Raw genomic sequence first — 23,551 nt, 5'->3', positions numbered from 1 at the left:
TGGGTTTAATCCAACATGTTAGATCACCTGGTCACATGAATATTTCAGTAAATATAGCAGGTTTAGGTTCTTGTGCTGGAAGCATGAATGTTCTGTCTGCCTTCCAATCGCAGCAGATCATGGTTCACTGTTAAATCTCAGTTCAGACACTCTGCCAAACACTTTACCACACTGCCAAGTGGGATGAAGAAAAGTCTCCCATCTAAAACACAGGATGAGAAATAACTGCTGTAAATTCTTCTATATGATCAGTTTAGTGTGCTAATGAACCTGAATCCATCAAACTCTGCGTCTGTTTGGAGATGCAGACTTTCCATAAAGTGGCTGAAACCATCGAGGCAAGAAGGAAGTCATGTTAGGGGAAGCCCACTGTCCTCGAAGGTTAACCCTTTAAAGACTTTGAGTTTTTGTCTGTTGTGCTTTTTGTTTTTGTTTCTGGAAGCACGACCGTGTCTCCATTTCCTCTCCATAAACGTGTTCCAGCCTGTTTTCAGGCAGAGAATCAAAGTTCTGCTACACGACAGTCTGCTAATCTCAAAACTGGAGGACTTAATGGATTTAATGGTTTCTTATCAGAAGCAGACCTGGTGACACACTTATGGACGACCTTGTCGTGCGTCGCAGCGCTGCTCTCCTGACCTGCTGCTTTGGAGCAGCTTTAGTACCTGAGGGACTTCGAGGCTCATCCTGCTGTAATGAGAGAAAATAAGCGTTTCTTTAATTTCCGTTGCTGCACTAAATGTTCGGTGCAGCTTTTCCTGAAGTTTGATGGGAGCAGAGAGAACAGCTGTGGAGGAGACCTCTTCCCACAGCAGCAGCTCTGCACTGATGTGTTTTTGCTTTTTCCTCGGGCCGCCTGCAGAAGCTCTGCTGTAAAGGGCTTCCTCGTGGTTGGAGGTCTCCTGTCAAACCTGTGAGCTGAAAAATCCCCTCGAGCAGACAAACAGTTTGAAGCCGGTGAAAATGAAAGGCCTCCCCTCTCCGGGTTTTCATCATGCAGGTCAGCTGAGGTGTGGATGGCAACGCGAAACAGACGGCATCAACTGCCAACTCCAACACAGTGAGCAGTCCGGCGTCCCTGAAGATGTTTGTGATCCTCAGACTGGGACTTACGGGGTTTCCCGACCCGTTTCCTGTGCCTCCGTGGATCTGCCTCCCAGTATTCCTCCCTCTTTCTTTCTGTGAAACTCTAAAAGTCTCTGAGACACTTTGGGGGGGCGCTGCTGCCGGGGATACCCTGAAGGAGAAGCCATCGGCAGAAAGCGAAACGGGTGATTGTTGTCCCTGTGCAGCAGAGGGAGGCCTCTTCTCATCAAAGCACAGCGGGGTCGTGGATCTGAGATCTTTGGATTTTCTTTTTCGTTCATTTTTAAAGTTTTGGGGCTCGCTCCAGTCCCAGCAAAGCCCTCCGTCACATCACAGACAGCAGTTTTGATTTCTTCAGCACATGAGTGAGCATCACTGAAGAGTTCGTTCGCTCTGCTGCTCCAGTCACGCTGACTGTCATGGACACGTCCGTGTCCAACAGCTCCAAACGGGCTTCAGACTCCATTTAAAATAAATAAAAATTCAATATGGGCTTCAGCACTCTGGTCCTGAAATGTTCGATTTTTATAGTTAAAAATGAAAGAATGACTTCAGTCCTACATTTCAGCAGATTTTCATAATTTGATCAACTTAAAATTCCCAGATTGTTTTTAAATTTAGCATAAACATGTATTATCTGAAGAAAATCTGATCTGATAGGTTAAACTTGGGCTTTTTTACTATGTAACATTAATATTATTGTTATAATTCAAATATGAATTATGACTCAGGTCATATATTCATCTGTATCGCGACTCAAACAGCGAAACACCAACGTGACGACAAACAAACCCGTTTCCTGTTTGAGGCTTCAAACGTTTTCCTCACAGGGACGCTGGAGACTTTCCTGCTGTCGTTTGTTTAACAGGAAGTCCTTCTTTTACCGTGACCTCCATGAGTCCTTTTCTTTCACACTACTTTCAATAATAATAATCATACTCTCTGTGTCTCCGTAGAGTTTACAGGTCACTGTATGTCACACTCAACACATGTAAGAACACACACTCAGCAGTAAACGAGTGCATTACTGAGTATATTACTCCAAATAGTTCACAAACACTTTTCTAATCTCTGCTTTTCTTCGCACAGTCTCACAAAATGTCCCGGCTGCCTGTCACGAGGCACACCTGTGACAATATATCATATACAGTCTGTGCACGTGCACTTCCTGTAACACACACAGCGACTCACTGCCAAACTAAGCTCCACCCCTCCGGTCTGTCCCCCTCCTGCCTCCATCTGTCAGTTTGCAGGTGAAGCACATGTTGCTAAAGCTTATAAAGAAGAAAAACTGCGATAACGGAGTAAAAGAAGTGTGAGTAAGTGGCTCTGTCTCAGACTCTCATGATGCTACTGTCAGCTGCTGCACACCTGTGCAGATGTGCTTTAAAGCTGTGGACAGGTGTGCACGCACGCAGTCTCGTACACCTGCACTGTGGGGACAAAGACGTGGACACACTTTGTTTTTGTTCTGTCCGTGGGGATTTGTGTGCTCTCTGAGTGGCTCCACATTATTATGCAGTGATGTGTGGAGTACCAGAGGCTCCAAACACGAGTGATATGCAGTCTGAGGGGGGGCTGTCCTACTCAGGCTCGTTTCCTCACAAATGTGGATCCATTTGCACAGCCGAGGTAATCCTGTGCAGTTTATGTCTTATTTGCTAAATGGGAGTGAAGCCAGCTCGTTTTCCCTGCAGCTCTCCGTCCGCAGGTGGAGCTCAAACAGCAGCTAAACTCCCAGGATTACACTGATGGCTTCAGTTATTACCCTTATTCCCTCCTTTCGTTTTAATGTAGACACGACAAAGACCCTGTGGCTGAGTCCAGGGAGAGCAGCGAGAGTCAGAGACGAGGGAGGCAGTGAGACGTTCATTAAGCCTCCGTGGATAAACACAGCAGGCAGGAAGTGTCGTCATTCGTGCAGCCGAACCTGAGAGCCAAATACAGGAAGAGTGATGAGCTGACGGTGGGCCAAAGTATCCAGTTCACTATGGTCGTGTCCAAATTCATGGGCTGCATCCCCCTGAGTCTACGTGGGCCGGGTCCTCAGAAGGCCGGAAGTAAACGGCTGTGGAATGTGACGGTCTTGCCTTCAGATTAGCGTCGCCGCTGTCTCGGTGGAGTTCAATAAACTCGGCCGTCTGCTTCTTGCTATCTAAAATATAACAGGACACTGGAGTAAACTCTCGACCGTCTCACACTTCTGTTTAATCAGTTTTCTGTTTGACGTTTAGTCAGCTGTGTGAAAATCCCAGAGGAACCCACCCGGGGGATTAATAACGTTTTATCTAATCTAATAACTTTAATCTCAGCCAAACCGATTTACTCACGAACAAATAAAACACTGAAAAAAGCCCAACAATAACATTTTTAGGTTGTCTAAGTGACTTACATATCACGTTTAACCTGAGCAGCGAAACTCCGCGGTGATCTGAAAATGATGTGCCGGGAGTTGTGCCGTTCTCGGCCGCATCAGTGACCCTCGAGCTCCCGGCTCGCTGTCGAGCTGGTGGGTAGCAGACGCCTCTGAAAACGTCGAAGCACTTTTGCAAATATGCGATATCTTGATAAACCGAGCAGATATTTGATGTTTACACAGCTACTTTCTCGCCTGAAAATATGTTAAAAGTTTATTTTGTGACCCAGAAAGATTAATAAGAGTGATTTTAAAACTTAGTAGCGGCCGCCATTATTGGAAACTAGAGTTTGGCTGGGCCACGCTATGAATTCTGGGATATGGTAGGTCACGAAGGATACACCCGACCCATCCTTCAAATTCGGGGAAAAGGAGGACGCATTTGTCGGCTGCATTCGGAGGAGTCTACGAATTTGGACAGCCTTCGGCGCGTCGCTGTGACGGCCTACAAATGCGGCCTCAGGAGGATGCAGCCCATGAATTTGGACACGACCTATTTATCCACAATCTGATAAACCTTCAAAATAAATGACTGAAACGTGACATCCTGTTACAGGAAGGAAGCTTTTATTTTTGTAACCCTGACAAACAAAATGATCCAGATGTAGTTTGTTCTTCCTTTTTATGAAAACCTTCAAAGTAAAATCTCAGTGTGCGCGGCTTCGCTCTGAAACTGATCAAACTTACAGCTGATGAACAGCTAATCTGTTTTGTGCCGTTGTCTTTACAGTGTGTCGTTGTGTTAATAAATGTTCCAGCATAACATTAAAGCACGTTTCCTCAAAACTGTATTTTTATATCAGAAAGTCTCATATTTCTTAATCATAGACGAAACTTTGCTTTATATATAAGATTTATGTTTCATATAGAATCACAGCTTCAGTCATAAACTGAGTCAGCCAGTTTTTTCTTTTTTAATGTTTTAATAAAAAATTCAACAGCTTTCAAATGAAACATGCATTTTGCATTTTTGTAACGTAAAGTCACAAAAACCTTGAATTATTGATCTAAACATTGTGTGTTGATTTTACACAATAAAAACATGTTAAACTTTGTGATGATCCACTTCTAGGAAATAATTATTCAAAGCAGGATTTTCCTGTGTAACAAAGGAAAATAAATTCCAGTTTAAAAACACTGATGATGGACTGCAAATGGCGCCCCTGAGCCTCCGTACTTTAGCAGAGCCGTTGGTTTTCTTTATTTGGTCGAAACGAACTCGTCTGACTGTCTGAGCCCTTTAATCGTTTTCAACCATCTGCTCTTCCTCCTCCTCTCCCTCGTCTCTCTCTAACTGTATCCTCCTCTTCCTCCTTGCCTTACACCAAGTCTGTTTACATAGGATTAGAAACTCCAGCAGCTCTGTCGCTGCTGTTTTTTACCCTTTAAGGGAGTCGGGACGTCTGTTCTACTGTCGTGTCTTTCTTTCTGTGTTTCAGACTTTGGGAAAGCAGCGACGTCTGAGCTCATCTTTGCCCTCGAGCTGCTGCTTCACCCAAACTCTTAGTTTGTTCATGCTGTATTTAAAGGGAAAATCCACCCAGAGTCCTGGGTGGGTGCACTGAGCACTGGGAGGGGGGCAAAAAGAAGTCCACAGACTGTGGGAGTGACGTGAAATGACCAGAAACAGACAAAAAAGCTGCAAAGAGACAGAAAACCACTCAGATATTGTGAAAATACACATTTCTAGTCGTACATTTGCAAAGCGTGTCGGTTCAGCTTTGCAGCATCAGAACGATGATCAACCTGAATTTCAGATTCTTAGTTCTGCTGGATTAAGTCGAGTAATATTCACATTATTACTGCGCGTTCGATCAGAACATGTATGCTGCAGTCATACGAATGTCTTACAGGTTATATGTAGGATGCACCAATCCAGCGATGAAGCGATGACACAAGAACTCGCTCGACTCCTTAACCTGAGTGAGAGAAGTGAAAGCATCGTTGCTCACTCACATTAGAGCCGTGTAGCGACAGAAAAACGTCTGCAAATGCACAAATAGAACCTGCTCGTGTTACTTAGTTGGGTTAGCTTTGTTAGGTTCCTCCAGGAGGACAGCCCATGAACAGCCGCCCAGCACCTGGCTCGCCTTTCCCGCCCACTGGACGCTTAATTACAACAATCAGAGATGTTTGTTGTTGCGGCCACCTGGCGGACTCTCGGTAGCAGACCGCCATTATGTTCAAACCATCCCCAAAACTCGGTGTGTGGATCGTGGTGCTCCTGTGAGCGGCTCCTCGCTGCGTTTCAGAGGAAACTGTTGAGGACTTCAACCTCATACTGGTGGAAGCTGACGGGGCTGCTGAACTATATAAGTGATGCATACATATAGTTCATTTTAACCAGTTAGAGCCGGTGAATTTCTGCAGCACCTTCTCGTAACGTGAAGAACGTGACGAGGTCCAGAGGTGGTGAATGGTTGTCACTGTGAGAGTTTGAGTGAAACAACCACAGAGAGGAAAAAACACGACTTGTGCCAAAGAGGCAGGAGCGTTAAACAGAAACACAAACCACTGAACCACCACAGTGGGACGGACCCACTGTAGAGTGGCCTAAGGACCCACACGGAAGCACTGGTGGATTTTCCCTTTATGCAGCTCCTGTGGAAATGCCCTGAAACTGTGAAGTCTCTCCTTTTAAATGCAGTTTTTAAATCTTTCACAAAAAATGATGTTTTCTATGCTCTGTGTCGTGGCTTTGACAACGTGTCACAGAAACAGCTGAGCGATCGCTGGCGTGTAGATGTACGAATCACGTGTCCTTCTCTCTGCAGTGTTCCTTCACCTGGTGACAGCGTGAACCTTTTAAAGTCCAACAAACAGGTGATTGTTTCTCAGTCTGGACATGAATGTTGTGTTTTATTAATGCAAAGTTCTTAGTTTTGATAAAAACTTGGCGCTTCATGGACACGTGAGCTGCTTTTGTTCTCTCTGCACTCGGAAACAAACGAGTCTGAAAATCATTTCTGCTGTTTTTACATGTTGGGACATGAAAACTGGGAAAAGGAACAATTTACCAGAGTTAAAAACACACACACACACGTGCAGAAACCTGCTGTATGAATCTGACACCGTTCGCTCGCCTGAGGTTCGCTGATTTCAAACAAAGCTCCATCACATTTTGGCAGCTGTGAACATGAGCTCGGTGTTTCGTTGGATCTGTGGGTGCTTCCCTCCATCCACACAGCAACAAAACATCAGAGATTTAGGGGAAAGGTTTACTTTGTCACTGTGACGTGACACTGGGTGACCGGACCATCGGTTTGACAGGCATGTGGAGGACTGTGGTACGGAGGGAGAGTTTCTTTGGTGACGGCTGCTTCTGGATACGGGTCCAAAACTAAATCACGTATCAGTGACTGTTGGTGGTTATGGTGAGGGGAAGTGGTTCCTGACAATGGGGGAAAAAGACCTCTACTCATAATGGTCAGCAACCCTAACCATCTCCACAACACAACACCATAAACACATGAGAAGCAGCGAGGGTGGGTAAGAGGGTGAGAGGTGAGCGGTAGTAGCCGCGGATAAGCGTTCGAAGGCGTTTGAATCCAGGATGGGGGGTACGTAGGATGGGAAGGAACAGCCTGAACACGTCTGTTATCAGGGTGAGAATTTGTTATGTTCAGCTCCAGCCTTGAGACCACAGCTGGCGCCGATATGGTAGCCGCATGAAATGATGGTGGTTTCCTTTAGTGTGAACAACTGCGTGTCAATTTCACAGTTGATCTAAATGTCCGCCACTGGCCTCTCAATCTCCCGTTGGAGAGCCGTGAGCTTCTCCAAGATGTTATCCAATTTTCGCTCAGAGAGCGTAGTCTGATGGGGTTATAGCAGTCAGGCGACGAGGCCTCTGAAGACCCGCCTTCTTAAAGTCTTCCTGCCTGAGTTAAATGACTCCGTCTGAGGTTGGCAGTCAGTTTCTGGGGTGAGGCTCCTGAAACGCTCTTTGGTGACGGCGGTCGTGTTGATGTTGATGGTCTTTAGGGTGCAAGGGGTTGTGAGTACGATGCAGATGGGTGGGGGTTGTGTCACCGTACGGTGGGAGGAGCTGAAACACAACCGACACAAATTTCTGATCAAAACTGTTTGCATTTTCGTGAAGATAACTCTTTATTGTCTTTGCACAGTCATACCTACTACAAACACGAAGTTAGAAACTGTCACTGCTCACAGTAACTTAATAAATAAAAAGAACGAGCGCATGTTTCTTTAACCGTTCTTTTGTTCATTTTGTGAGAAAAATGAATATTTTGGGTCATTTTGACCTCAGCGTTACTGAATCTGGTGATGTCAATGAAAACAGCAGAAATCTGATTACTTAATGCAGGGCGGTGTGATTGAATGCTTCGCTATGTAGTTTTCATTTAATGGTACATGATTTTCAAAATAAAACATTTCCCGTTTCAGTGTAAGGAAAACACAAATGACACAAAGACGTTTCTGCGTCTTTGACCGCGCAGCACAGTGAAGCTTAAACTTTTGTCTCTCAGCTGTGTTTTTATCTGCTCTTATTTTTTTTTACGGTGCAGGTGACGTGCCGATGGTGTGTTTCAGTGCGTGAACAGAGCTCCTCTATATTTTCTACGTGGCTGAAAGTTGTTGTGACTAAAGTGAAGTGTAGACTAATCTTTCTGCCTTCTGTCTGAGCTCTTCACGAGTCTGCGCTCTCGTTTTGTAAAGAAATAAAACTATTGGACCTAAACTGATTTCCTTCTCTTTCTTTGGCTTGATTTTGCTTAAATGTTGCAGCTGGGATCCAGATGCAGGAGCCCTCGCTCTCAGGGTGTAAGTACTTCCCTCTCATCCAACAGGCTTCTCTGGGTCTAAGGGCTGATGGCGGACTCTTTGTCGAGTCATTGGCCCGGTCTGTTGTCATGTGAGTCGTTAAGGTCAAGGTACGAGCGGCAGCTGAATCACCTGCCCAGGGACCTCAAAAATGATAGGTGACTTATATTTGGTGTCACCGGTTCTGTTGAGTGATGGTGGTTTACTGTGGACATAGGTCCCCATGAGCTTTTAAGACTGAAGGAGCCTCTTGGAGTTAAAAAGCATAAACATCGTGCTACCTTCAAATGAAGCACGTCACAAAGTCAGAGGGAGAACCGTCCTCCTACAGACGAGCTCCCTTCATCATCAGCAGCAGTGAAACTATTCAACATGTTCCCTAAAAGCAACCACACGTTCCCATTATACCCACAGCGTCTGCAGATATAAATGAGATGAAAGGTGTTCCTGATTAAAATGAAGGGTGGACTTTGATATGTGGCCATAAATAAATAAAAACCCAATCGAGGACAGCAGATTAATATTAAACTAACACTGCACCGGATCGGTTGTTGGTGTTGCTGTTAGCAGCTGGCGGCGCTTTAATGATGAGCTCCTGTTCAGTTCTTCAGCTTTCACTCGCTGCGTCAACACGGTCGATCGTTTCCTTCTTTATAACTGTCAAAGTAAAGAGCGCCACACAGACTCATTCGATAATCAATGGAGACGGCTTCGTGTGTTTTCAGAACACAAACGTGACGCGTTGTTCAGATGTTTTGTGTTTGTGATGCCTCCTCACCGACTGCTTGGGTTTCACTGACACGTCTCAGTTTAAAACCTGCAGGACAAACAGAGCGACTGGAGGAAGAAGATGCTGCTTCATCATCGCCCTGTGGACGCTCATATGGAGAGCTAATATTAGCCTGTATTTCCATAATCTGCATGTGTGTGTGTGAGTCATCATGCATGGAGGCTGACAGATGGTCGACGGGCGGATGACAGAGTACAGCACGCTACAGCGTGCCCAACAAACCAGTGAACTACACCCAGTATCCACTGATAAAGAAACAAACGCGCTGAATTCCTCCTTCTCTCTGACACGACCTCTGTGATGTCATCGTCTGCCCGCCGCACCGCCATCGTGTTGAAGCAGTGAGATGACATCAGGCCCATAATGTAGGAGTGTGTGTTTGCCGTCCACACGCACGCACACATGCAAAATCACCACAACCTGGTGACTTTTATATCAATCCTGTTCCCATGACAACCAGTCCTGAAAATAGTCGAGAGGATGCCAGCGGTTTCTGACCACAAATTCACACACAGTGAACAGTGACATTCAGTGTGTGTCTGTGTATAGGCGCTAGTTAAAACCACAGGTTTCCAGCTGCACCACTCATCTTCCTCCCAGCATCTCGTCATCAGCGGTTGACACTGTGTGATCTCCACAGAGAGCTACTGAGACATCTTTGTGTTGGGATTTTGTGACAAGATTATCCTTTTCCTTTTATCATCCATCCATGCATCTTCTTCTGATCCGGGGCCGCCTCGTGGGGGCAGCAGCCCAAGCAGAGAAGCCCAGACCTCCCTCTCCCCAGCCATCTCCTCCAGCTTATCCGGGGGAACACCAAGGCGTTCCCAGGCCCAGATATAATCTCTCCAGCGTGTCCTGGGTCTGCCCCGGGGCCTCCTCCCGGTAGGACATGCCCGGAACACCTCACCCAGGATGCATCCTTATGAGATGCCTGAACCACCTCAACTTCGTCTCTGGCTCTTGACGAGGGCGGTCGCACTTTCTCCCTCTCCCTTCCCTTATCTTTCCTGCTTGGCTTTCTCATGTCTTTGGCTCCATCCACACCAGCCCGGATAGATTTGAAAGCTGTGTTTTCATCTGAAAACGCTCTGTGTCCACGCTAGTGTTTTCAGTTGTTCTCACGGAGTTGTGCATCCACATTGAAACAGCTGAAAACGCTTACGTTCCAGTCCTGCACAAAAGGAGCATGGAGCATGTACAAACTGATGTTAATCTTTTTCAGGGCTCTCAAAATTGAGCAAACAAAACAGCTGCTGTATAACGCCCTCCGCTGTCTTTGTTTAATTGGTCACATGACTGCATCACATGACTAAAATGCGTCATCGTTTTAGAAAGTCTGCGTTTTCGAGTGTCCACACTGTGACGGGGCAGCTCCGTTTTGAAATGTATGCGTTTTCGAGAGCGTTTTCAAATCACTGCATTTTCCTTGGGAAAAACACCGTCTCAGTGTGGACGGGAGGCCAAAACGGAGAGAAAACGATGCGCGTTCAAACGAAAACGCATCAGTGTGGACGTAGCCTCTGTCTAGTCTTGTCTACTTCTCTCCCTCTACCCTGGAAGAATCTCACAGTCTGTTCTCTAAAACCTAAAAGAGGAATTATGGATTTGATCAACTGGTTCCTGACTGCCATTGACATCCAGGTGAAGCTTAGGCTTTTCTGGCGGCGGACTGGAAAGCGATGTCGAGCGTGCTTTGTTATATTTGCTCAGAACAGCTCCGTGGAGGGGAATTTGTTTTCCACGTCCCTGCTTGGATACGCAGGGCCCGGCTCTCTGAGACCGTGCTGCCTCAGGACGGTTCATCCAGACTCTCCTGCTGACTGGCTTTTCATCCCCTCGGTGAGTGGAATCTACGAGCGTGAAGGCTCAAACCCCGAGTATTTACGTCCTTTGACTCGAGCCTCTGCTAAAAATGATGCTTCCACCCCGCTGAACATGGCGCTTTTTAATGCCCGCTCATTGACTAATAAATCATTCGTGCTTAACGATTTTATATCTTCTAAAAAACTGGACTTCTTATTTCTGCCTGAGACCTGGCAGCGGGACTTGGACTAGTCGTCCCTCATTGAACTGTCCCCGAACAGCTATTCCTTCATCAGCTAGCCTCGGGGATCTGGTTGTGGAGGAGGTCTCGCTGTGGCATTTCAGGGCCGTTTCTCCTGCCGCTCAGTGAAAGAACAAAATGAACAAAAATAAAGTTCAACATCAGTAACATCATAGCACCCACCCAGCTGTATAGAAACTCCGTCATGCTAGCTAGTACACAGTATGAAAAAAGTCAGAATAACGAAAATAAACTCCACCTAAACTTGGTTTATATCTGACCCAGATGGACTGCAGGTCATAACTTCTTACCTGAAGTTCAGTTCACCTGATACTTGGACCGGCGGCCGCCTCGGGTCTCTGCTCCTCCTGCCTCCCCTTCCTTCATCCACCTGCTGGCCTCCACCACTTGCTAATGTTACTGAATCTGTGGAAGCTCTGCGATGCCACCACACGAAGTAACGAGTAAGGAGCCTATCTAAATCCCAGTAACGAGTAACGAGCTTATCTAAATCCCAGTAACGAGTAACGCGTTCCTGGTTTTGGCATAATAACTAGTTACCGTGCTCGTTACCACAATAATAACGTAGTTACTGTAACGCGTTACTTAATAACACGCTGGTCCCTACTCTGTTCTTGCGACTGCACTGAGCTCTCAATGCATCTACATGTCCCAGACATCCTGGTGATCCTAGACTAGACAGAGCTGATGTGTCGAACAACATCCTCACCACTCCTCCAAAGTGAGATGCTGTAGTACACAGGTGTATGTGGAGGATACCTGTCATGGTCCTGTCACATCAACACTAGGGATGGGTATCGTTTAGGTTTTATCCGATACCGGTGCCAAATCGGTACTTTTGAAATGGTGCCGGTGCTTAAACGGTGCTCAAACCAGTGCTTAAAGAATGGAGAACACAAACTTTGTCCAAAAACCTCTCATGTTTAGCTGTTTTTTGTAAAAAGATAACAATGTTAGCCTTTTCTGCAGCTATGGGGCATATATGGTATCACTCTTGGCTGGAAGCAGTGCTTAATCAATGGGAAAAACACAAACTTTGTCCAAAAACCTCTCATGTTTAACTGTTTTCCACTTTTTCTTTGGTCATTTTAGCATTTTTGGCCAGGGTGAAGGGAGTATCTGCCATCAAACAAGAAGACAGCCGCATGTAGCTATGATGATGTTTGCTAGTTCACCTTACATGCATTAATGTAATAACGTGGTTAGCCTACTCAATGTAAATCACACACGAACATGAAGCTACTCACGCAGAGAAGAACGGCTGCTGCTGCATCATCATCCTCATCATTTCTGCTACACTGGCAGGGCTAGAGGCCAGGACTCTCCTCTTCGGGTTTTTGGGGGATGTTGCTCCGGGTCCGATAACTGGCAACCCACCCGACGTGCACGGTGTGAGGTCTCGCAGCAAGCTATCAAATACGGCGCATTTCTGGGCTTTTAAAAAAAACGCTATGCGTCGCCAGGTGTTTCATCGGATTCGAGGTGTTACCTCCTTTGACAGTATCACAGTATCAGCTTAAAGCACTTGTTGCTGCTGAGTTTGCATCTTTTGCTGTGAAGTACAGCCAGACTTTGACCGCTTCACCTTGGGCATTTTAAACCTGTAGCTCTGCTCTAAAAGAACGTACGTACCTGGACCCGCCTACTATCCTCGGAAACGTAAAATGATTGGCTAGAAGTGTATCACAGCTCAGGAAAAAAAAGCACCGAAATGTGCGCTGCTTTTCGGTCTGGTTACTACCGTTTATGTCAGAACCGGTGCCATTATGGCACCGGACACCGGTACCCATCCCTAATCAACACCGTGGTGAAAAAGGCCCGACAGCGTCTCTACCACCTCAGACGCTTGAGAGACTTCCAACTGCCCTCCAAGGTGCTCAGGAACTTTTACTCCTGCACCATAGAGAGCATCCTGACGGGAAACATCTTAACCTGGTTCGGGAACAGCACCATGCAGGACAGACGAGCTCTACAGAGGGTTGTGCGGTCAGCTGAGCGCACCATCCGCTCCGAGCTCCCTGACCTGCACTCAATCTACAGCAGGCGGTGCTGGACCAAGGCCAGGAAGATGGTGAAGGACCTCAGCCATCCCAACAACAGACTGTTCTCTCTGCTGAGGTCAGGAAAGCGATTCCGCTCCCTGAAGACCAACACAGAGAGACTGAGGAGGAGCTTCTTCCCGCAGGCGATACGGTCTCTCAATCACACCACCACACAGTACTGACCCACACATGTGGTTCTTACACACACTGGACATTGTTTCACTTCATCACTTAAATCACTTTAAGCATATTTGCACTGCACAAGACATAATGTGGATTGCACAACACTGGTCACTATATTCTTCATTTCCAGTTAATACTTGTACAGCTGCTGTTATTGTGTATATATTTATTTATAATTCTTCATACATTCTTATATAGTTCTATATTGTGTATTTTGTTGTACAGTTATTTTATTTTCAACTTTAATTCATATATTTTATCTTATTCTTTCCCAGTTAAATTTACCCTTCATTCTAATTTGTGTTGTACAGTTATTTCATTTTTAACCTTAATTTATATTTTATTCCTTCCTAGTTAAATTTACCCTTTTTAATTTTTCATATTTATTTCCTATCTTATTCATAGCCTTTTCCTTTTTTGTTTTCTTTAGGTCACGAGCAGTTGTCCAAGCATTTCACTACATATCGTACTGTGTATGACTGTGTACGTGACAAATAAAATTTGAATTTGAATTTGAATTTGATACTACGTCTACTACCATGTATGTCTACACACATCCAGTGACACTGCAGCACTAGCTGTAAGTACCAACAAAGCCCCAAGCCTACTGCTGATAAATGTGCGGCTCTCGAGACCCGCACCATTTCATAAACACACCACTCAATCCAAAACCTAACTTATATGTACCTGGTATAGAATCAGGTGTCAAACTCACGTTCCTTCCTCAACCTTGTTGGACAGGTCTTCTGCAGCTGATGCAGGCATGTGGGGATGGTTCAGGGACCGAGCAGCATCATGATCATGTGAGACTCTGCTCTTCTTGCTCTTTGGGAGCGACTGGTCCACTCAACTCACTCTGGGGCTTTACATTGTCAGGTCAAGACACTACAATAATCCAGCGTGTGTGTCTCACAGAAGGCTTCAGCAGCATCTCGGGGTCGACTGGTCCACAGTCCAGGACCATACGTGGGTGTGAGGAACTCTGTGAGGCCGCCGGGTTAACATCCGAACATCACAACAAGCAGTCAGAGGAAGCAATCTGTTCTTATCATCTTCATCACTTTCATGCACATCAATTACATCCATCACAAACACCTACTATGTCACTATGGTAACCGCTGTGACCATGACCCCCACCTTTTGGACTGTGGGAAGAAGCTCGCCCAGGCATGAGGGCAACATGCAGCTCCAGCTCAGCAGGAAGGTCGAAGCTTCCTGCGGTGAGGTCATGGCAGAGGACATTACCCCTTGGTCGGGAGGGGGGGTTTGAGGGTATGATTACGCTTTAATTATTCCATTAAATGCACTTTAATTTGCCATCAGCACAGCGGGGGAGCCACAGTCACACATTCAGCCTTTCCTCGCTGATAATAATGATGGAATTGCTCCTTCCTGTCACACTGTGCATGCTCTCACTGATTATTTACTGGAGGAAAATTGCTCTTGTTTCTGCTGCTGTGTTATCACATGAGGATTTAAAGCTTTAATTAGGATTAATTCAGGCTGAATAAGAAATTTAAATGGAGGGGAGGGGGTGTTGCTTTATTCTGAGTCAGAATAACTAATAATGAAAGTCCAGTTTCCTGAACACGTCTGTCCAAGCTGCTGGTACGTGACCCTTCAGCCTGCATGTCAACCACTAAACTGCTACAGTCACCCTGCTGCTCGTCTCAATGGCACCGGGGGGGTTCTTGGATAGATGTTAAAGATCTGCACACTTGAAGCTGTTATCACATACTTGTATATTTATACAAGAGTACAAACATCTTCTGTCCTCTCAGTGTTTGCACTCAGCAAACAAACAGCACGTTACTCTGAACCAGAGAAGCCGCTCGCCCTGCAGGGCGCTTTTATTACGGAGCTTTAAACAGCTTCCATCAGGAATGAATGAATTGTATGTAATTATTCAATCAACATGTTTGTACCAAGTTAGTCTAATTAAATTCATTTAAATTCAGGTTATATTGTTTAAACACTTTGGCACATCAAACGTCAGTCTTGTTACATGAACTAGTAAAATATTTGTTTGTCCAATGATAATCTTGTTGAATGAACAAATGTAACTTATGTGTGTAGTACATGTTGTGTTCATATTACATAACGTTCAACAAAAACAGATTTACAACAACTTCCAATACATCCAGTCCTGGGGGGCATAACCCAGAAGAGACAGGTACACTCAAAAAAAAGGAAATAGGGTGGTTGTTACATTACAAAAGTCTAACTTGAGCAAAATAGTTTCATGTTTCTATGGTGAATCCAATTAAATCATGATGGATGAGATTCAACCACTTAGTTTGTTCTTCTTCAGATGACCTGATACAGTCTAGGAAGAGCAGTTAGTTGCCTGCACTCACGAAATTCACAAGATCACACGAGATTTCAAACCACAGGACAATCACTGGGGTTATAAGAGGCAGAAAACCACACACACACCACGTGTATGCTGTGGCTGTCGATTGTGGTTTAACCTGGAAAGAAACATGAAGAAAATTCTGCATCAAGCATAGCGTTCCTGCTTTTGTTAAGTTTGGCAGCTCAGTGGCTGAGTGGAACCTGAGGGAACAGTGCGAACCACCACCACGCCACCAAAATTAAAATAAAGGGTAAATTTAACGAGGAAAGAATAAAATAAAATATCAAAATTAAAGTTAAAAATAAAACAACTGTAGAACAAAATACACAATATAGAAATATATGAAGAATATATGAAGAAATACAGAACAAGAGCAGCTGTACGAGTAATACACGTTTAAATGTAGTTTAGTGGATTTCTCCCTGTGCAGTAGCGCTGCTGCTTTAGATAAATGCACCACAGCTAATGAACAGACTTTGTCCCTGTTAGACTTTTAAGAGACAACCTGCCCACACAATATGCCAGGACACTGTGACTAACACGCAGGGACACACGGATACTTGACCTGCGATCGCCGACGCTGATGCTCTTCTTTCTGGCAGGTGTGGTGGAAGGAAAACTGAAAAGCTGCGATGACATCCAAGGATGGTGCGTGAGTTACAGATCAGGTATTCTGAAGGCAGCATGCCATTCATTTATCAGCTTACTTTCAAAATCAGGATGTGATGACACAAGCGGATCCGTGTGTCCGACTGAAACCTACATTTACAGAAATACTTTTCCTTAACTTTAAAAATCTTTGGTAGCCATTAGCAGAGGTGTGGACTCGAGTCACATGACTCGGACTCGAGTCCAAGTCATGTGACTCGAGTCATTCATTTTATGACTTTAGACTTGACTTGAAAAAATGTTCTAAGACTTGTGACTTGACTTGGACTTTTACACCAATGACTTGGGACTTGAATTGGACTTGAACCGGTTTACTTGAAAAGACTTGATATTTCACCCCAAATATAAAATTTAACACACATATTATATAGAAAGTGTGCATCATTAATTCAAACCACACTCCGTACGTATGTGTGCGTGAGCTGTAGCACAGCCAATCAAATTAACCCGATTTTTTTTTTGTGTCCCGTTTGGATCTTTAGCATCAGAATTGTTGTCTTAAGGCCAAGAAAGATGCCAAGCGGATTTATTTTACCAAGTGGATCATCATGGCCTTGCCATATTGGTCCATTTGATTGACCTTTATTATAATTATGAATTTATTTTATTTTCAGTTGCTACAAACGGGACAGACATGACTGGGGGATAGGACAGGGAGAAAGAATGAAAGAAAGAGAGGGAGAGAAAGAAAACCAAAGGGGAGAAGAGACGGTGAGAAAGGGGGGGAAGAAAGAAAGAAAAACAAACAAAACACCTGGATCACCTGTATGGAGAAAAAAAACAGGAGAAAGCAAACAACAAAGAGCAACATAATAAAAAGAACAGCACCATCACAATAAACTAGCTAGCAGTAGATATCAGTAGATACTAAATAATAAACGATATTGTGCAGCACGCAAGATAGACAGCGCACAATGTGCTTTGAGGCAGCAGCCAAGAAAGCTGTAGTCCGCGTCTGTGAATACCCGTGTGTACACCTGTGTGCATACCTGTGTGGATCAGCATGCTTGCATTCCAAAGGTTTCTCCATGTAACGATCTGCTAGAGGGAGTGGGGGGGCCACAGCCCCGTCCTCCAGGGTATGAAGCAGGTATGGAGGAGATCCAGGCCCCAGACATCCAGAGGCCCCAGAGTACAAGGACCCGAGGAGGACCACCAAAGGGGGGGAACCGTGCCTGGTTATTTCTAACATTTTGAGTTATTTTCCAGTGTTAGAAAACCAGCACTGCTCGGTGTTAGCCATTGTTTATCTTCAAAACTGACTAGGTTACTTTTAAACATATAACACTGTCAAAAGTGTTAATTTAACACTCAGAGGTGTGGACCCATATAGACACTCTCCAGTGTTAATTTAACACTGGAGATTTTGCTGTGCACTATTCCTCTCAGAGAGCAGCGCGACTCTTCCCGAAAACCCTCAGTGTCTAAATGCATTTAAAATTGAGGGCAGGGCACCAGCGCCAGAGGTGGGTTGGAGTACACCGACCATCCACTGGATGCTGTAAAACGTGCCCACCCCCAAGGCCCTATATGTATGTGTTAGGTGAGAGTGTGAGTAATGTGGATGTCTAGGTTGCAGAATAAAATTGAGGCACAGGCGGCCAGAAGGGGACAGAGGGGGCGTGCCTCCCCTGCACCCTGGTGACATACCTGCGCCCCAAGCCCTGCGTGTGTGGGTGTGTGTGGTAGAGCGGGAATAGGGAGGCAGCTGAAGATGGGGAGGGAAGAAAGGGAGGGGCAAGTGGCCGACGCCACCGACGCCGATTCTTTTTTTAAAAAGAAAAGAAAAAAACCCTCAAAAATGCTACAAGGAGTTATTTTTGGTATTTACATACATGCAATACACACAACAGCAGATGTGTCACTGCTGCTGCTGTCAGGCCTGCAGGTATCAGGCTGCTGTTCTCCTTCATCTCATAGTGGACAGAAATTATTTTTTGGAGTGACACAAATAATTTGTGTGGCATCAGATTTGATGCAGAACAGCTGATCGTTCTGTAAATAGTTTGAAATGTTTATTTAAAAACACCTTGGCTGCATTTTTAGATAAACAGCTGCAAAAAACTTTGTTTGCAAAACTCAGTTACTTTTTTGAAGAAGTAACTATATAATTAATTGCCCAGCATTGGTCATTATTTACTGTATTTGCAGACAGAGTTACAGACTCTCTCCCAGACCACAGACTCATCATACAGTCAGAGCTTTATGAAAAATAAAGAAAGTTGTGTTTTCAAAATTGGAGTTGAAGTTATTTTTCCTTCCAATAGTGTTAACATGCTGCAGGTCATGAACAAGACTTTTTTACATTTTCATTGTCAGTGGGCTGAAGCAGTTAATTAAAAGTAGTCTAACAGAAATGTAAATGCTGTGATTTGATTATTTTAATAAACATGTAACTTGGATGGATTCGATGCTGGCGTGACCACAGTGCACACGTCTGCTGTTGCTCACAGCGGTCCGAGGGACGCTCAGGGAGTTTGTGTGTTCGCTCACACACATGAAACATTAGAGGGAACATTGGTCACAGGTCACTGACTGATGATTTGGTGCTATAGATTAACTAGAATTTATTATCATGATAATTGTTAGGCTGCTGATGTAAATTGATTCATTAGTGTATATTTGACAAAGAATCTTAAGTGACATGTCTCACTTTTTATATGTGTTATTTTATCAGGTGGCAGTATGTCCTAGTGCAGTCAGAGGGGAGGAGCCAGGGCCAAAGGTGAGGCACATCAAGCTCAGAATAATAATTGTAATCTGAGGATAAAACACAGGTACTGAGGATGAAAGAAGCTTCAGTGCTCTCAGAAGAGTAAAAACAGGGCTAAGGTCCACCAGGAGAGACTGGACAGTATAGATGGAAAACCAATATGCCAGCAGTTTATCTCAGTTAACGAGAGGAGCAGGCATGTGTTTGGCTCCTAAACATAGTGGACGTTGAGTTGTTGTGTGGGACACCAGTAGCTGTAACAGTAGTTCATGTTTAGAATAAAAGATCCCAGCTTAAATGGCTTAAAAGCATGTAGAATAGCATATGTAGGGTAGTATATTTCTCCTTTTTTTTAAAGAAGCAAAGACAAAAGAGGGGAAAACAGAAACAGGGCAGGTTCGGTGGTTGAATCATCCGTCCCCACCAACGCCAAAACCAAATCTACGCCCTTGCGCTCACTACATGCTTTATACAGTTTCCTCAGATATGCATGAACATTTTCACACTTTTCTCTTTTGTTTAAACTCTCGTAAAGTTCAACCCATCGTAGAAACATAAGTCCAGTATTATAAAACGAAACCGTGCAGAACGTTTCGTGGGCAGATTTATATAAATTCGACAAGCTAAACTCATTCTGTGCTGTACAGCAGCAGTCCGTAACCTTTTTTGCACCACGGACCAGTTTAATGTCAGACAATATTTTCACGGACCGGCCTTTAAGGTGTCGCAGATAAATACGACAAAATAAAATTATACAAACAAAGACAAAAACGGTGGTATTTTGTAAATATAATAATAAACGCGAATTCACTGTGTAATTGTGTAACTTTATGAGCAGCGTCCTCCTGAAATGTGCCAACAACGTCCTCCTATGTGCTGCTCTCTGGTCGCTATGGTAACGCGTGAATAGTTCTTTCAAAATAAGACACACGACCACGACACGGGAAAAGACACAGGGAAACCGACTCAGCGGACCGGCACTGGTCCATGGCCCTGTTGGGGCCCGCTGCTGTACAGGAGACACTGTACTAGGTTGATGGACAATGGTCTACAACAATCACAATGCACAACACAATGTACTGAAAAAAATTATTTGTATTGGGACAGCCTTCGTCACATTGCTGTGACGTAATCAGCCTTAAAATGCGGCCTGTAAGGCTGCAGACCCTGAATTGGGACACAGCCATTAAATACAAAAGGTGGACGGAGCTAAGAGGAAACAGCTGGGAGACACGGCTGACGAGCCAGGGAGAGCACAAAGCTGAACGCACAGGCATAAGGCACAGACCTACAAAGTAAAACATGAAGTACACGACAGACAGAGAGATCCAGACGAGACACAGAACTTAACAGACGCAGACTCATGAGCAGACAAAATAACATCATGGACAGACAGAGGGAACACAGAGAAGAGGGAGCACAGAATAAACACCAGGAGACCAAATAACAAAACCTAAAAACTAGAACTCAGGAAGTACTGCCAAACCAGGAAGCTGAAATACTAGGACAGAACCAAAACAGACAGTCATACTTTGTATTAAAATCAAAAGAAAAAGTACAAAACCAAAAACACTGGCTCACCGACGCAGGACCCTGAGGTCCCACAGGACGATAATCACACGACATAAATCGATAAAACCTGTAAGCCAATCAAACGCGCATGTAACGTTTGCAGTTTGACACAAAGTGATATGTTTCTCCTGTTTGTCACATTTTCACTGCACTCTCGCTTCGTTGGGATGAATTAAGCTTAATTTAGAAAACCAGATTAAACATTTTTCTCAAAATGAGTTCAAAAACATGTTTGTGTAACTCACTGTGGGCTCTTCTGGTTTTCAAATGTACGCTGTTTAAAAAGAAATGTGTGAGTGTGTCAGCAGACATGGTGGTCCACGGTGATGATGATGGGGAGGAGGAGGATAACCTCTGAGCCTGTGTCATTAGAGGAAGCAGCTCTGAGCTCACGGGTTCACCTCGTGTCTGGAGCTGGAGCTCTGGCGCCCTCTAGTGCTCACCAGCTGTTACAAGAACCTTCGTCTGTGGGCAGCAGGCTGTGAGGGTGGAGAAAACAAACACGCCTAGGGATGCTAGTAAAATGTTAGATATTATAAACGCTTCATAACATGCTTAACAGCATAATAAATAATACTGAAAAACTGTTCTGATTAAACTGGATGCAAAGCATACAGAAATACTCGTGTATCTCTGGGGCAGTGACCCCTGACCTCTGTCTTTTTTTTACTGAAGCCATGCAGAGTGTTACTTTCATGTTGTGCAGGGAATGGGAGGAAATTCTGTGCTTTTTAATTGCTTTTCCAGAACTTTAATCCCTCAAACCTGTAAACGTAACGCACTTTTCTCTGTTTCTCATATATATGACCCTTGGTTATGTTGGAGTACATATTTTTAAAAGTTTATTCTTCAGCCACCACCCTGCCATGAACCTCGGGATAGGCTAGACCTCAAAGTATACAGCTAACCTGCAGAGCTGCCAAGTAACAAAGTACAAATACTTCTGGACTGTACTAAAGTATAATTTTCAGGTATCTGTGATTCAGTGCTTTTTTTCTGACCACTTTTTACTTTTACTCCCTACATGTTTACACAAACACATTTCTATGAGCTGAACAAACATCAGCAAACACACAAACTGTGTGTGTGCAGTTTGTCTCACAGTGTGCTGCAGCTAAAGTCCGGCTGCTGATCTGACAGGGAGAGAAAAGACAGAGATGGAGACAGATGATAAAGAAGGAGAGAGCTTAGTGTTAAAGGACGGACTGAAACGAACTGAGACAGACTGACTGTGTTATCTAAAGACTGCATGAGAATCCTCTGCAGGTCAGCGCAGGATATACAGGTGAGTTTGCTGCACTCTGATTGGTTTACAGTAAAGACCAGTGTGTGACTGGTGCACAGTGGCTGTGGATTCATGGTCACAGTTAGCTGATATAAAGACAGCATCAACAGTGTCAGTGTAGAGGATGGAATCAGCCAGGACAGCTCAGGGGACATCTGCTCACATCTGGATGAATCCAGGTGTGTACATGCACAGAGAGCAGCAGGTCAGCTGATCACAGCCTGCACACCAAGAACATCTACTGGTCTAGCTGTACCTGAATTGGGACACACCCTTTGTTGGCTGGATTTACGTACTGCAGGGACACAAACATGTCCTTAAAATGTCTTTTTGAGCTCAGACTCCACTTTATAATATTCTGTGTGCAGCTGGAAAACACCACTTGCACTGTGCCCCACAATCTTTATTTGTCACTGGCATTTAGCTAATGAGTAATCCCAAGATTGCCTTTCACCTAACTGCTGACACGGGTTGCAACATAGCTGGCATCAGTGCTGCCAGACTTAAGCATTCCCAACCCCCGCCCGCTTCCTCTGACACATGTAGGGTCTTGGGTGGGGTGCCACACAGGCCACAGTTGGAAGGCCTTTGGCTTTGCTCGCTGTGCTGTGCAGCCACCCGTCCCTCCTTTTTAATTATAAAGTAGTATTTACAGACCACCACATACAGGACCCTGGGGGACAGGTGCGTTACCCAGAGGTTGGTGGCTGGGGCTCAATTTTACATGCACCTTATACATTGGGGGGGGCAGACTGTTGACAAGCTGTCAAGTGCTTATGTTGCAACTGTCCCCTAATTTGTAATAGCACTCTAGGTTTCATGCAATCATACTCATTATTCACACCTCATACGCTCACGTCCACCAACGCATGCACCCTGTAGGGCATGTTTAACACAGACAAGCAGGGCGGGGAGCAGGCAGGTCTTTCTACACCCGTTTCCTGCACCCTACCTGAGCCCGGGCTGTGTGTGTCTGTATGGTCAGCACTTCCTGTTCCTGTTCCAACACACAGTGGTGGTTTTATGAACCTAATCGGTGTAGTCAGTTTAATTAAAAAAACAACAACATCAACAACATCTTATTTCATAGCGTGATCTTGACGTGCATCATTCAAAGCACATTTTCTGTTGATTAACTCACTGATTCTATTCACTTTATTCACTCACTGTCTTTACTGTTTTGCTAGCTTAGCTTAGCTTGTAGCCGACTCGCTAGCAGCATGGCTACTTCACCTGTCCCTCCTGCACTTTCCTGCTCATTGTGTCAAATGTTTAGCTACTCCTCGGCCTCCTTTAGCAGTAATGATACCTGTAATAATAGATTAATAGATTAGATCATAGAATAATAATAATATAGAATAATAACAGATTAGATCATAGAATTGAATCATATCTGTTATTAACCTCTGTCTCTCTTCCACAGCATGTCTGCAGTTTAACTCATTGCTGTGTGTTATCTGGCTTCATGGACAGAGCATTTAATGGGATCTAAAGCTGTTCATTGCACCTTCAACCAAGTGTTATGCATTAGGTAAAACCCGGACCATAAGTCATCTGGAGCAGTTTTACAAAATTCGGTAAATGTG

General features: G+C 44.7%; 1 long non-coding RNA gene across 1 annotated transcript; it reads left to right on the top strand.

The window, feature by feature from the left end:
- Positions 1-3,983: 3,983 nt before the first annotated feature.
- Positions 3,984-8,208, top strand: LOC113015128 (uncharacterized). The gene is made up of 2 exons (XR_003271059.1): positions 3,984-6,325; positions 8,032-8,208. It is a non-coding gene; the product is annotated as an uncharacterized LOC113015128 (long non-coding RNA).
- The last annotated feature ends 15,343 nt before the right edge of the window (positions 8,209-23,551 follow it).

Source organism: Astatotilapia calliptera, chromosome 22 (assembly GCF_900246225.1).
Source record: "Astatotilapia calliptera chromosome 22, fAstCal1.2, whole genome shotgun sequence".
Taxonomy (NCBI): Eukaryota; Metazoa; Chordata; class Actinopteri; order Cichliformes; family Cichlidae; genus Astatotilapia; species Astatotilapia calliptera.
This window is presented reverse-complemented; position numbering and strand designations above follow the sequence as displayed.